This window comes from Trachymyrmex septentrionalis, unplaced genomic scaffold (genome assembly GCF_001594115.1).
Source record: "Trachymyrmex septentrionalis isolate Tsep2-gDNA-1 unplaced genomic scaffold, Tsep1.0 scaffold36, whole genome shotgun sequence".
Classification (NCBI taxonomy): domain Eukaryota; kingdom Metazoa; phylum Arthropoda; class Insecta; order Hymenoptera; family Formicidae; genus Trachymyrmex; species Trachymyrmex septentrionalis.
Genome location: NW_017305525.1, coordinates 271,545 through 285,346, shown reverse-complemented (window position 1 = coordinate 285,346; position 13,802 = coordinate 271,545). Strand labels below are relative to the sequence as shown.

The 13,802-nt window shown below is 40.6% G+C and overlaps 1 protein-coding gene across 1 annotated transcript in view; it reads right to left on the bottom strand.

The window, feature by feature from the left end:
• Positions 1–13,802, bottom strand: part of LOC108750344 — a 298,608-nt gene that overhangs the window by 279,548 nt on the left and 5,258 nt on the right. The window lies entirely within an intron of this gene.

The following is a 13,802-nucleotide window of genomic DNA, read 5'->3' as shown; positions in this document are numbered from 1 at the left end:
GACGCAAAAATGATTTATTCTTCTGCAAAATAGGTCTCGAAGTAATTATTTTTTTTACGTGTAATACACACTTTGCACACGTTTCTACGAGAGAAAGAAATAATTATGATGCAGCAACAATGCGGCGCGCGTTAGCCGAGCCGAGCCGAGCCGAGCAGTGACCGGTACGCTACAATTCGGCCATTATTGCGAGAGTCATTTTACGACACAATGGTGGAAAATCCGCTCGTAACTCATTCTAATGGCGATATTACAAGCGGCCGCGGTCCATCATGAATAACAGTGCGCAACGATGTTGTCGAATATCGAACCGATGCGACGTCATTGTAACCCCGCCGCTAACGAGCCGGCCTCATTGTTATCTCATCGAGTTTCCCGATAACCAATGTGATCTCAATAGGCGCGCACTATCCTCAAAACTCTGTTCCGTCGTTTCCGCGGGCAAGAGCGGCTGGAATGAATTCGGCACGTATTAACGAACGTCGGAATTCTCGATACGGAACAACGTATGTTGAGAACAAAATACGTTTTGCGAATGTTTGTGGATTTTCATGTTTATGATCATTAATTTTTCGTACTTTGCATACTTATACTTACAACCTTAAAAAATTCTCGGGACTTCTCATCGTGTTTAAGTAAGCGTTCTAATTTGGTAATTCATAATTTAACAATGACTATCTTGTTGTTTAGCAACCCGTCAAACGTTGCGTATTGCTGATCTTACTTACGTACAATCGTACTTAAATGAATTAAATTTCTCATTTGGCAACTCGCAATTTTATCATTTCGATTTTGCAGTTTGATAACCCCAGTGAAACGTTACTATTCTCTGTCAGATCAGCCTTCATGTTGGCAAGATGTGCGATCGTGCAAATGCTGACTACCTGTTGAGAGACGACCGCGAGAAGAAGCGCAAACGCAGGGAGAAGAGAACCCAATTAAAGCGCCGAACGCATCCTAATTAACTCCTCAATTACACGGTTCCCCTCTGATTTCGGGCAAACAAAGAAGGCGGGCCAGTTACCGGAGAGCAGGGTCACCTAAAGAGTATATTTCCCCGTTCCCTCGACAAACCTCACCCCTCTTGGACCTCACGCTTCACGACTTGCCATATTCTACCCCACTGATACCTTTCCGTACATCAGCCCCCCCCCCTCCCTTTTCCTGTCCCCCTGAGGCTCTAGGTACACATTATAATTGCGCATATTAAAATGGCGTCATGACTGCGCCAGCTATCCATCCATCCATCCATCCATCTAGCCAGCCAGCCAGCCAGCCAGCCAGCCAGCCAGCCGGCAAGCCAGCCATCTTTAATCAATAATGGAGCATCAGGGACCATGACAACAGATACCCTTTCCCGGGGTTTCCGTCTCATGGACCCTGCCCCCTCCTCCTTCCTCAACTTCTACCCCTAAGCAAGGGTTGGCAGTCTTCCTCCTCGGGTTCGAATACTATCCCGTCGTGTTACGTTCCTCGACCCACCTTACTTCTCTTCGTCCGCACCGACCCTAAAAGTCTGTGTAACTTGATGAAATAATCCTGTCTTGGATGTCCTCGTAGGATGTAACCTCGATTCGGTTACTAAAACTCATAGTGCCTGTTTCTCCGACAAGCATATATCTTGATACGGCGGTACCTTATATATGTTATGCTTTATAAGCCATTTGTTTTTCTTGGTCGCAACCTTTTTTCAAAGAGAGACTCCACGATTTTCTTTGAAAAAGCAACAACGAATTATTCGTCCACCTCTCCCGACTCCCATTGCGGACTTTCCGGACAAAGGACAAAGAGCTTGATTATTATTTGCCAGACGAGAAGGAGGCAATCGACGAATTAACTTTGTGGAAAATCATCGCGACGGAGGAAGGGTGTGTTCTTTTTCTCTCTCGCGTGCGAGAAAAAAAAAACGGACACGCAGCGTAGCTTTCGCAATGAAATATTGAATCGCCGGTAACAGTTGTTGATTTTGTCGTATTACTGTAATAGAGGAATGTAAATACGTGAATAGGGTACACGCGCGCAAGGCCGATCGTCGTGAAGCAAAGAAGCCCGATGCGGTGGAGAGGAGGCTTTCCAAGCGGAACGATGCACGGCAGGCACGTGCGAAACGTACACGCGCCGCGTTTCATCGCACGCACCGCCGTACGCACAGCCGATCTCTGTATCTATGTACGCGCGCACACATGTATCGCGCGCGCTACGGCTACGCTCTTGCGTGTTCACGACCATCGATCGACCATCAAGCTGTACGCACCTGTCAACGTGTCATTATATGTCCGGTACTTCGGTTTTGTGCACCGTGACACTGCTGAAAATGACGGCTTCGGCTGACGCGCGGGGATATATTACACGGCCTATTCAAGCAAACGCTAATAATGGCCGGAATTGTGACCAGAAAACCGCGCATTTCGCCCTTGGGCTGGATTCAATCTGTCGTTGCGCCAAGGCCCGTTTCGTTCGCCATTTTTGTGCCCAACAACGTTCGTCGTCATGATACAAGACCGTGTCATCGTTTGAGAAGAATTCGGAATTGTATCTAGCGTCGTCCTGTTGAACGTGGATTTTATTTTCTTCGAGTGATCACGTATTGGTAGATGTAGATTTACACTACGCACGCGCACGACAATAATGCTTTCTGTTTTAATTTGTTCAATCGTCATTGTTCACTTCTTAAAATATACATATTGGATTAGGGAAAAAGTCTCTTTAGAAGTTGATAAAAAGACCATTCCCCGTCAATACCTTCGATAAAAATGATCAAAATTTAAATTTAAAAAAAGAGCTTTAAAGCTTGGTATCTCTACTTTCCAATGGTTATCATATTTTTTTGGAATTCACGTGAGTTTTGTGATTTTTATATATAGAAAATTACGAGGTGAAAAAAATGAAAAATGTTCTTTTCACTTTGTAGGTCTGTAGCATGCCCCAAAAACATTTAAGCAGACTTTTTACTATCTATCGTGAGAGCTCGAAGTTTTCTCTACAAAATCATTTTTTTTTTTTAATTTCCTACGATTTTTTGTTCCTGAGTTACTCGCGGATTAAGTAAAAAGGAACATTTTGATTGCTCGTAATTTTTAACTCCGTTAAAAATCATTGTATCGCAATTATAAATACAGATCCTTAAAGCTGAAACGTTGCTCCATGAAGTGGCGTAATTGCCAATTTTTTAAAAATAGAACATATAGGTTGCTAAAAAAAATCTTTTTACCAACTTGTAAAGAGACTTTTTCCCTAACCTAATATATGTATTATTTTCTTTTTACATCCGTAATCTCTCAGAGTACATACACGGTGATCTCTTCTACTCATAAATCCGCTGATATATAGAAGTATCTACAGTTTGAACAGCCTATTAAAAGATGTTACGACAAAGATACTTTCGATGGTTTCCTTTACCTCCCGAGAAATATCCGATCAAATAAATGTTGCATTCGATTTGAGCGTTCACGAGCTTCAATCTATTTTTCCAAACCGCACAAAAGCAGCCAAAATTTCACGTGTCCATGCGGATTTTCAAGTCACTTTGTCACATAGAACAGACGCGCAACTCTTTATGTCACGATCGCTACGTATATTGTAAAATATTTTATTTTGTATCTCTAATGTAATTATTTTGGGTTTATATAATAATGTAAACATATAATAATATAAATCCAAATCCGTGTTATAGATGTTACAAAATTGGCAATCTCGAATGAGGAACTTCTGCAAGGGAAACGAGTAACTTATTTTCATTCGCGCGCACACGATATTTCGTCTGTTTTGCTTCTAAGTCGGAGGACGATAATGTCGGGTTATTCACGTTTCGGACTATTGAAAAAGTAATACGCGTGGTATCCAACGGCGATGCGGCCGAACGAGTCAATCGGATGAATCCAGCGGCGCGGCTCGTGCACCAGGCAGAGGGATACGAAATTAATAGTGTCTATGCGCGGGAACAAGACGAGAGCGAGGGCATTATCGTCCCTCGTTTGGGCATTGGGAGCGTGTAAAGGTATGATGCAGAGCCGGGGCGGCCGCGGTCCAGCTCAAAGCGACGATCCACCATTGCCGGACACGCCGGGGGCGCAACAGCTTGATACATCGTTACACGCTGTTCCTTCCATGTGCCCTTCCACAACATCTCCCCCTTTTCATTCCACTTCTCCTCGTCCCCTATCTCTGTCTACCCTGACCACCGTGAGGCTCCCATCCCGCTGTCTCGTCTCTCTCTCTCCTTGTATCGGTGCACCGTTGTTCCCCTGAAACACCCCCTACTCTCGAACTAAACCCAAAGCCGACGCCGACGCGGCGCTCTAATACGATCTCACGATGGACGGCGTCATGCAAGCCGTAAAGCTCGGTTTACACCGAAGCAAGGCAGCCGCCTACGCGATCGGCCTGGTCTTTAAATCGCGCCACGTCGTGCTGGTGCATCGCGTAAAGGCCGGTGCATCTGCGTTATGCACTTTACGCCAAGCTCCAGTTGAGAAAGTCTCAGGAATTCATCTTAATCTTATGCTACACGATATATATATTATTTTTATAATATTCGTAATTTAATATTTTTGTACATGTACAATAATTAAAAGTTACATGATTTTTAAGTGTTACAAGCGCTGCCTTTCACTACGCTATAATATGTGTGAGATTATTTTGTTTTCATTTCTCGGCATATAAAGTACGATTGCGTAACGTATCGAGACGTATCGACACGTACAGAATTTTTTTGGTAGCGAAGAATGCCGCGCGTAAAACCGGTTGCCGAAGAACGCGAATCCCTATCGAACGGTAGTCATGAGGCGCGAGAGAATTATTAGAGAAAAAGGAAAAAGAGAAGACACGCGAGCGGAACGGTGACACGGGCACGTATCTATTCAGGAAATATACGAGACAAGAAACGACGTGCCGCAAAGTTAAAGACGATCGCACACGGGATCATCCGCGTTTTCGCAATACACGCATATTGAAGTTAGCAGCAGATTGTGAGAAGTGACAAAATACAGTAGAATTTATTTCGATAGAACTGAATGTGGTACTTTTATCCATAATTTTCGTGCATTTTGTGTTTTTGTTAAATTTAATTCTATTCACACAATCGCCTGGAAAAATAAATTTCATTTATTCCTCTTCAACCATAAATTGTTAAAGTACGCTCGAAATTTCAAACATCATAATTCCAAACCATACTTACAATTATTCAATTTTAAACTTAATAAAATGTTACACGATATAAAAGGCGATATAAAAGGATACGAGCAAAAATTAATTTTTACGTAGGTAGGTGGCCAGCGTCTCAAATTTATCTGAAAAATCTTGTTCTGGAAAAGGAAAATAAAAAGTATATATTGCCCCAAAGTCTTAAAATTCGTATTATTTTTACTTTCGTCTATTTCATAATAAAAGTATAAATAATGTAGATTTAATTTTATACACGTACATACTAATTTTTATAAAAAAATATCTATAACTATAAAAATAAAATTTATTTAGTCCTCTAAGCATCTCCCCAGAGATAGCACAAGAAGAATTCAGTCGTATGTCATATCAATTCTAAGTTTTTCATTTCCAGATGCAAAAAGAATTCTTTTCAAACCTGTTCGGAAAAAGAATTCCTTTTTGTTTCTGAAAACCAATTCCAACTTGATGATGACATTACAACTGAATTAAAAAAAAAATTCTTTTGGAACTCGCTGCGCTATCTGGATCACCTAATTACTTAAAGTTTAAAAAACGACAAAATAACATATAAAATGTTACGTGCGATACTGTGACATGTCGTAATAAATAATAAATACGTACAATAACAATGTGGAATAATTGTCGGTCGCCAATCTCGGGAATTTAAAAACTTGAAGAGCGCTTGAAGAGCGGAGCTGTAGAACGCGAGGAATTATAAATTCCCGGACATCGAGCAACAGAGATGTAGCCGATAGGATACATCGGGCGAGCCTCTGAGGTCAAGATGGAGCACGCGCGCGTGCGGAGTTATGTGAACACGGCTTTAAAGCGCCCAGGGTCGCAGGGACATCGAAGACGTGCCGCTGCTCGCTTGCTTTATGGAGGCATCAATTACTTTAATATTCGCAGCCGTAACACCTTGGTGCACACAAACGTGCACGCGCTGCATAGTCGGCGCGCTATTGCGGGTCGTGGTAGGTGTCAGCGGTCGTAAAGTCAGCGGCGCGGCCGAATGGCGCTTTCGAAGCATCGCCTTGGTATTTTTGTAGCGTAATCGACGTGGCGGCGTGATACGTGGAACATCGGTTAAATTATAACGTTCATCGTAACAGAGAGAGAGAGAGAGAGAGAGAGAGAGAGAGAGAGAGAGAGAAGGAGAAAAGCGCTTGCGTACGGCTTTAACGGCGCGATAATCGCACTCTCGTTATGGAGATCGCGCTCGAATTTAACTCGAGACTCGTACGTAAGAAACTTATTACAGAGGAAAGACGCAGCGAGATACCGAGAGGTGATCTCTCACAGATCTTGGCGCGCCGGGAGCAGTGAAGTAAGCCTATCCCAGGGAAATTCAATCCTGTTCTCACGGAAAGGACACGTGTTTTGGCGTCGACATGCCCGTGACGATGCCGATTTCGTGCGTCGCGGGGTAAGCCGATATTATCGATTCACGGCGATCATCGACGTAATTGCAGCGTTCGACCTCGGCCAGTGCGGAACGATGATGAATGGGTGTCGTTGAATGGCGGAAGAGAAAGAGATCGGGCTCTTGGAATTACGAAAGAGCCCGGGGAACGGCGGTCTAATGCAAATTGCGACTTGCGGTGGCGGCGGCGGCGGCGGCGGCAGCGTTTAATCGATCGTTCGAGAGTACACTCTGAGGTCAAGACTGGACACTCATTGAAGCGACGTTGAGTGGTGTCGTCGGGGTCGGTCAACAAGAAGCGTATCTATCTCCTCTGAGCGGCGTCAATTACTTTAATGGCAGGCGATCATAATGCCTGCGATAGCCGAGCGCTCGCGAGCCAGTGTCAGTGCTTATAATACGCGTAGCGACGGCCACTAAGCGGCCATTCCAAGAGAGTGTCTCTTTGTAACGTATTCGCGAGGACGTAACACGTATCGTCACGATTATAATGAGGCTGGCCGTGCTCGAGCTCGCGCATGTATTATGTATTATGTATTCGAATGGTAAAGCCGTAAAAAAAAAGCCGCGAAAGAATTGTAATAATCGTTGTAATAATTTTGTTTCACTTGTGCCGATAATATTATAAGTTTTCGTAAAAACGTACGATTATCATACCTATTCTTTTTAGTCGATACTTATCAATCAGGAATTTCTCTTCGTCAAACTATGCCCCGAGCTACGCAGCCGTAATCTCGCTGAACGTATAGCGGAGTATCTACAATACTTACGTCGCTGGGAGCAATTACTAATGATACGTAATGATAATCAAAGCCAATCAAAGCGTCGGGCATGTCACAGAGATGCGCGGATGGAGGATAATAAGCACGTGACAGTAAATGTCAACTAAAGATGTTTCATAACAGACGAATATTCACGCACACAAATTGCTGTTTATTTTGCAACGTTGCATTACCTTCGTTCAGACCTTTGACTAGATATTTATGGATTGCTAGTGGCTACACTCAGATCTGCATCTCACGATCCTTGTATTACAACGATAAACATGTATACTTCCATTTTATATTCTCCATACGATTTAATGGCGATATAAGTTGAAATTAGGAAGCTTAAAGGTGTAAAATGTATTAATCGTAGGCCGATGCAAGTCTCACATGTGATTTATGATTGTATCGACAATTCATAGTTACGTTCAAAGGTCAAAATAGCGAGATTAAATTTTAATTAATTTGTAAAGAAGAACTTTCCGTCAGTTATTATCTTGGATTATGCACGGAACGAACGATTTCGTTGAATAATAAAAATTTAGCTAAAGATTTAGATAAAGATCTGAAAATAGTTTTGTCGGACTATCGAAATAATTACGTAAGAATCTCAAGCATGATGAGTAATGTTGTAAATGTAGTATTGACATTCTAGATCATTCAATCATTTTTGATGGTTTGACAAAATTATTTTAAAATCTGTATCTAACTAAATTTTTAGATACTTTCAATAAAATCCTTTTCGTGCAGCTACCAAATTAAAACTTAGTTAATAGATTATGCTTTCCGTCGAATTAATATTACTCATACCTAAATCGTTAAAGTAGGCGATATTTTGTATTCAACGAAATGAATAGCGATTTGAAGCAAGTCATGAGAAACTGTTTCGGACAATCTAATATATTGTAGTGTAGACGTTGCTAACGAATGCAGCATTGTCCCTCCGGCGAATGATTCTATAACTTGCGTTAAGTATCAACAACACAGTTGTCTATCCGCTCTCGCGGATTTTAGTATCCCGCTTGGAAACATGCAGGTGCGCCGCGGTATCAATGTACTCTATTAATCGCAAGGAAAAAATTATATAAAATTATATTCCCCGCCCGATTCCACGATGCTTATGACATTTACGAAGTCTTGGCACGATCAACGTTGCGAGAAAACGGTATTACGTAATCGTGAAAAGAGTTCTCTCTCTCTCTCTCTCTCTCTCTCTCTCTTCCTGCTACTATACGATAAAGAATTAGCGCGTATCATTCTCTGTTGGTTTACGTCGACAGGCTGAGTTGAAAATGCACGCGGTTCTCTCAGTCGGTCGCGGCACGCGAGCAGAACTTAATTAAGCCGCGGCTTTTAGGTCGCGCGAGAGCGGGAGATTATGGGAGCGCGATTAAGAATGAGAAACGCGATATCGCGTTACGGTCGACTGGTTAAAAATTATCGGCCTTTTCCTACGTAAGTATAATCTCATATTTTATTGCAGAGAAAGAAGCCGATTATTAAAAATCAACCGTCTGACCACAAGTTTCGTTAAATAAGAGAAAGCTAAAGATTCATTTTTTTTTTTACTGTATTATTAATTCATTACTTAAGATAAATTAAGTTAATAGGTTTGTGGATTTAATAAAATCCAAGTAAAATACAAGTAAAAAATATCTATATAAACAGTTTACGTTTGATTTCCGCAACTCATGAAAGACTCAAATTCAGAGCCAAAAAATGTATTTGTAGTAACCTAACCTCATTTGATAAATACATTTCAATAGTTTGCGAATTATATCTTATCGCCTTATGAACAATTTACGCATTACAATAACTGCAGAAACTCATATGGATATTTTACTTGTATTGAGTTAATTCATTACTGTTTTATCTAACCGATAATAAATATTATCGAAATAGAGAAAACTTCAGTGCAAAGAGAGAACGGAGAAAAAAGGAGGGATATTTTGGAATCTACTTTTCGACACAATACTGGCTGTCATAGTCCCCATATTCAACTATTAAAGAACGGGACGTCAACCGTCGACAGCCACATGATAGGGCGCGTGTATGTCGAAACCGCAGGCTCGTAGCCGCACGCTAATTATTTATTCTTCGTTATACCCTCCTTCTGACTGGGGTGACGATTCTCTCCCTCCGATTATGATATGCGTTCCGTCTGGTCTCCACGATCATTTGCAAATATCGTTCCATCGTTCCATCACTAGCCGAGATTCGTTACGTTTCTATTTTTTTATTTTCTACCTCGTCGATTTAACGATGTCAATACTTTGATATTTTAGTATAGTATAGATATCTAATATTCTACTTACGAAGGGATTATGTTTCGAATTTTGATCGTAAGTCGAATAGTAATTTTCACACAATAATTCTATTATTTTTCTTCCTCTAATAATATTATACTAATCATTCTAGACACAAACAGTTACAATCACATGACAAAGTAAGTTAATACTGTTTCTACCAATGTAAATTAACTTTGATATCAGTTCAATTTACTCTTTACCCTTTTCTTAATTCTTAATATCGACTGTAAATCTGAAAATCTATAAATCGAAATAGTCGTAAAGAGGAATATTTATTACACGGAAAAAACAATTTTACTGAATATCTAAATATTTATTTACGTATTGATCTAAAAATGATTTTGTTAGGCCATCAAAAGAATTACGTGATAATTACGTGGAATCTCAATCGTGATAAGCAAAGCTACAAAAATTTTTAACATTCTAGCAACCAATTTCTGCATCCTACATAATTATTTTTTTTTTTATAATTCAACAAAATTATTTTCATATCTAGCTAAATATCTAAATATGTCAAGCAAAAAAATTACCCTTTCTGCATAGTATTATAATATTGGTCTCAAATTTTATTGCCAAATCAAGAGACGAAAATTATGGAAATGCAGCGGATCATTTTATATTACGCGTTATAGTTTAAATCAGAATTATTCTGTCGCATATGTTCAACAGTGCCTACATAAAAGAGCAGAGGAAGAAAAATAATGACGGGCCGGAAGACACTGCAAGAGATGAAATGAGATAGCTGTTCAACATCAACCGAGAATACGAATTAAGTATCATTCATTAATTATTCATACGCTGCGCTGTAACAAAGTGACATGTAGACACGCAGACACGCGTGATTGCACTTCGAGCAATCGGCGACGTACAGGCTCGTTCGTATGAGTGCGTCTATTCTGTGTCATTGGAATACCGTTTATTTTGCGGCGATAACTAGCAACTATGTATATGAACGTGCTTTTTTTTCCTTACACGTCGACCATCGTTAAGTAGATACGCGGATATAAGAACGTGTACAAAGATAAATACACGCGTAATATATCCACACAGAATATAAACGCATATATGAGTGTTATACCTAGAACGGTCTTATGTGTGTGTATATACGAGTATATATATATTTATATATATATATATATCGAAGTCCCCGCGCTTCATAGGTACTTAAACGGGTTTATGATCCAGAAAACTCGAGCGCCGGGTAACATTCCGAAGAGATTCCCCGGGCCATCGTTATAGAACGCGGGGGCCCGTAACGCGCGTTCAAAGTGGGGCCCGGTGGCGAACAATAAACGCCGTTGTCTAGCGTGTTTGCCGACGATGAAAAGCGTTGCATAGCGTGGCGCATTCGGGTGCTCGACGACGGCTCGTTTTCTTGACGATACGAGACGAGATGAGACGAGACGAGACGAATCGGCGCGGCGCGCGGGGTTCGGGCCCATCAGGCCCCGAACTCCAGACCCAGGGCAGGGCCACCGTCACAGCCGCAGCCGCAGCCGCAGCCGCAGCGCCATGTGTTGCGCTCAATTGGACGCCCTTCAGGTAGAAAAACGCATCGGCGTGTCCGGCTTCGCGCACGCATCTGGCGAGCGGAACCGCTTCGGGGCGTCGTCGCGGGCCCCACCGACATGGAGGCGTGCAAACGTATTCCTTTCTTTTCTTCACCGGGTCCTACTTCTCGCTGGTAACCCTTCCCCTTTTATTTCCATTTACGCCCGTCCGCAACGCGTGATCGCGCGACTCGTTACTCGCAAATTGACGCGGTTTCGCGTTTAAACGTGATGTATAGACCGTGTCGGCAGGTTATACTTAAGGATCGATGAGCGACAAACGCAAAAAACGCGGTCGCTTAAACAGCGCGATCTGCATTCGTGCCACGCGACGCCACGGATGAGTTCGCGCGTGCGAATGCGGATGCCCCCTCTGGGTGCGATTTCTCGAGTGAGTTTTGGCATCCGCGATGTCTCGGGATATTTTACATTTAAATGCTCTTTCGTCTCACAATTGACAAATTTAGACATTTTTACAAATTATATTTAAGAGTTTGAATGGTACTTTATTTATTTATTTTTCAGTACATTAACATCTATCTAATAGGATGCCTGATTGAGAGCATCGAATAATTAAATTGCTTCTCAATTAGTGATATTATTATAGCAGTTTAATTGCGTTTATAAGCCCGCAAAATCAATTCGATGCGCAGTTCAAATGACTACACATTTAGTAGGGTAACTCCGGCAAATACGCCGCGTTGAAATTTACGTTGCAGAAGTCAGAAAAAATATAGAAGGAGTGGGATAATTTTTCCGCAACTATTCTGTTACATGCCTTTATATTATATTAGTATTGTGTTATGATTTCAGTTTCTTCCTGTCACAGTATTAATGAAATTATTATGAATTGAATCGATTTGTCGCTGTAATAAATAGCGTCATCATAAATTATAATCTATATAAAATGATTACTGTAGGGCGTGTAAAAGACTTAATGATTATTTCGTGATACATATAGTACGTGTAGAGGAATAGTAAAACATGTTGTATAGCAAAATACAAGTTTTCACTTTGCTTTCTTTGTTTAGTTTGCTGTCTTGTATATTTCACCTGTTTGGGATATACGACATTTTTAGCGGGTGGGATTTATGCCTCAAGCATATAAAGTGCGCAGATTAAATTCAGTGCACTAAATACAAAACGCATTACGTGAAATATGTACCTCATGCCATATACTTGTAATATATCTAGGAAGATTATAATTATTATTTATTACTTTATATATCGTTTTATTATTTTAACTTATTTATCGTTTATTATTATTTATTTTTGTCGTTTCTACTTCTTCCTCATACTTTTCTTCACATTGCAAAAAACGATATTGCTGAAGTATCTAACAATTTAGATAGATCTGAAAATAAATTTGTTTGAACCATAATAACTTTCACGTTATATCAGTAATGCTTAAGTGTTCTATTATATTTGGATAGTCTAAAACAAAATTATTTTCAGATTTGTATCTAAATGCTAAATTTTTAGATACTTAAACAAAGCCGTTCTTTCTGATATTATTACATTCTATAAATAAATGTTGCGTGACTCTAAATTATAAATACATATATACGTTGACAATGTCATCATGAGCAGCGGAATGATGTAATTTTTTGCTGCACAGGATAATAGGGGAAGTGATTCGCGAATGAAAATTACTCGATAATATTTCATCAAAACTACTTATTATACCAGTTTTTTCTGATGAACACGATCATATAAATACGATTATATCACAACGAACACGAGTATAATTACATTTTAACATTTGTCCTTAGAACACTATATAATAACCGTCAATTAACATTGAAGCACTTTATATGTGTAGGTTTATGCGACAAGACAAACAGATTACAATATTAATAGTTACAAAATACGGCGAGCACGAAGAATTACGTTAAACATACCTCACTGATGAAGTTCAGTAAAATATGCTCCTCATACAAAAGAATTCAAATAAAATATGTTTGACTTAAATATATCATTTATATTCCTCATCGAAAGAGAAGTAAAGGCAAACTAAATTAACTTAATCAAATAAACGTTCTTCTTCTCACTACACACAGGATTTTTGTTTTCTGTTAATGTTAATCTTATAATCTCTCCTAGAATCATCGCGCAATCATCTTTCTTGAATCAATATAACTAAGATTTTAAAATAAATCTCATTCTCGGAAAAGAATTGACGTTTGTCGCATGATAAACGTCCCGTCGTTATCACGACGTGTCGATCGCTTCGCGAGATCCGCCAGGTGCGCTTTCCGGTTACGGAAATTTATAGACTGATTCGCGCCTTTGGGTTCGCGAGCTTCGTCGTAAGATCTAGAGCGCACACAGAGGAAAAGAGCGGAGCCGAAGGGAATCGGCTCCGATTCATTGCCCTTATTCGTTGCGGTCGTACGTTATACGGAACGTTATCTCGATACAGGTGCGTATTCGAGGAAAAGACGAACGCGGATCGTTACGCTGGACGAAACGGCATGCAGATAAGTTCGCGAAGACACTTTCGACCCGGATGCCATAAACACGCGATAGACTCGGTCGTCTTGCTTAGCTGTCGCCCCGTTTTTGGAACGAGCACCGATCGCGCCGATTGTAC